General features: G+C 46.2%; 1 non-coding gene across 1 annotated transcript; it reads right to left on the bottom strand.

Moving 5' to 3' along the window:
• Positions 1 to 82, bottom strand: TRNAL-UAG (transfer RNA leucine (anticodon UAG)). Its single transcript has one exon. It is a non-coding gene; the product is annotated as a tRNA-Leu (tRNA).
• Between the last annotated feature and the right edge of the window lie 2,421 nt (positions 83 to 2,503).

Genomic DNA, 2,503 nt, shown 5'->3' with positions numbered 1-2,503 from the left:
TGGCAGCGGTGGGATTCGAACCCACGCCATCGAAATGACTGGAGCCTAAATCCAGCGCCTTAGACCACTCGGCCACGCTACCATACATCAGTTATACTTTCCAAATTTCATAGACGTTTCTAGCAGCTATATGTCCCTTTCTATAGCAAAACTTGTTTGTTACACAGATTTTCTGACACGCTGCGCACACGAATGGTTACATTTTCACCACGTTTTCTCCTTTTTTCTGAGCAAACGTCACTTTCTCACCAACATAATTACGGATGAAATGCAAACGTAAACAGATGCTATTCACTATTTTGCCACTAGATGTCAGCATCTACACAATAAGCAGTAACCACAGCATTCTTCCTGGTGGAAGAGTAATAGTGTTAACCTCTTAGGCCCCAGGTTCTCCTAACATTTGCATCTTACATATTAATTAATTAGTGAATTTTTTTTTTTCAGGATTTTATAGTTCTGCACCTGTGACATACATTTCAGTTTAAACATTAATTCACAGAACGCTTTACAGATGTTGTAAAAGTAAGAGAGATAATTATTTCATTCCATAGAACCACAAAATTCGACAAAAACCATTCGGCCCATCTGATCTGCCCATTTTCCTGCTGCAAACACTTAATCTATTCAGACTTACAGTCCTTCTAAGCGGCTTGAAGTAGCCAATCAGGGAAAGGAAAGCACAGCCATTGAAATCAGAGGGAGGCCTTGCAATGCATGCGCACCGGTGAAGGTCCATGAAACATGATTAAATTGTCCACTGCAGAGCCCAATAAATGCCCACCATGGGCAATATTGGTGCCTACCCTGATCACGTGCACAGAGATATGTTCAGCCAAACACATCCCCTGCACAGCAAAGGGGCAAATGTTGGCATCAGGTTAGGGGACTCCAGTGTTTTTGGTTGGCTGAACTTTTTAGGAAGTATCCCTATTACATCGGGGACAAGGGACAAAAGTAACGTAAAGTTCTGTTGTATGCCGCAAACACTTTCAATAATTGCAATGCATTTGATTCCAATGTTTTGTGAAGGCCTCTGAAAGCATCAACTGAACGATCCTCATAGGGTCCTCGGTTTATGGATGATATAAAGTGAAAGAAGCTGTTGCCTTTTATTTGATGGCTATTAAAATAATACAGACCAGCAGGAGTGAGAACGGTTCCTCTGAGTTCTTCTTTTTAAAGTTGTGTCAATATTTCCTTATTTACAGGACGAGATGTGCGGGACACCTCCTGTTCCAAGAATGTTTCTTTACTTAGACTCCTGCGAGTAAGGCTCGGGCAGTACTGGAAGCAAATATTGTAACCTGGGGAGCGGCTTATTTATGATCAACAAGCTACAAGCCATTAGGGACAAATCCAGACCATACCCCGAGGACAGCCATATCTTGTCACTATTGGGGAACATCTTTATACCAAGTGGGAACCCAGGCAAGCTTTTACCATAGTTCCACCCAGTAAAACTAATACATGCTCATTGAAACCAACCAGCAACTTATGCATGCTTGGCCCTAGGGCATCCCTGACGAGTCTTGTTTTGACCCGTATGCCTAAATTCTGGGAAAACTGGTAGCTGCACCTACATGGTGCCCGTATCGAGAAACGTGCACGCAAGAGCAACTCTTAATATATGTAATTACTGGGTGAAGCACCCGCTTCTCCGGGTCGCAGGGTCTTGACACGCCCCACCCATTTTTCCTTTACAAGGAGGCGCTCCCCGCTGCCGTCAGTGGGAACGCCCCCGACATCAGGGGGAACTCCCACCGACATCACGGGACCGCCCACTGACGTTAGTGTGCTGTCCTGGCCGCGTTCCGCAAAGGAAGGCTCCGCGTAGCCGGAGCCCAGAAGTTCCCAGGTATAACAATCCAAAAGAAAACAACCAGGCCTGGACTGGCCATCAGGCAAATGCCCAGTAGGCCACTGGCCAACAGTGCCCCTTTTCAGCATACCTGGGAACTCTTTGGGTTTGGCCCAACGTCAGCGCTACGGCCCACAGACGTCAGTGGGCAGCCCTGGCTGCATCCCGATCAGGTGCTATAATGTACGGCCACTGGCTGGATATACCTGAACACACACTACATGAGCATAAAAACATAACACGCAGCCGCGCATATCCAGCAATCGGCCGCACGTACGTCATCCTTACTGGATTAGAAATTCCTCTTGGAAACCTCTTTCTGACCCTCAATGTCTCTCAAATTCCAAGTGTTTCATTATTGGGAAGTAGGGTGAGGGAGCACTTCCCAGAGGCCACCCATCCATCATACTGCGGCTGACTTTGCCGTGCTGCCCGTATGTTCGAGGAATACGTGCCATGCATCATCTGACCAGGTCCTGTGTTCTATATCTGCATCTCAGTCATGTGTAGCAACCAAAGGTCAAGTCAAAAAGGTCACGTCATGTCGAGAGCCACATACATCATAAAACGATGGGTAACTTGAGCGACACTTAAAATAGACCTGTCATCTACGACAAGACGTGTTACATACACGTAGCATAA

This window comes from Spea bombifrons, chromosome 7 (assembly GCF_027358695.1).
Source record: "Spea bombifrons isolate aSpeBom1 chromosome 7, aSpeBom1.2.pri, whole genome shotgun sequence".
Lineage (NCBI taxonomy): Eukaryota > Metazoa > Chordata > Amphibia > Anura > Pelobatidae > Spea > Spea bombifrons.
This window is presented reverse-complemented; position numbering and strand designations above follow the sequence as displayed.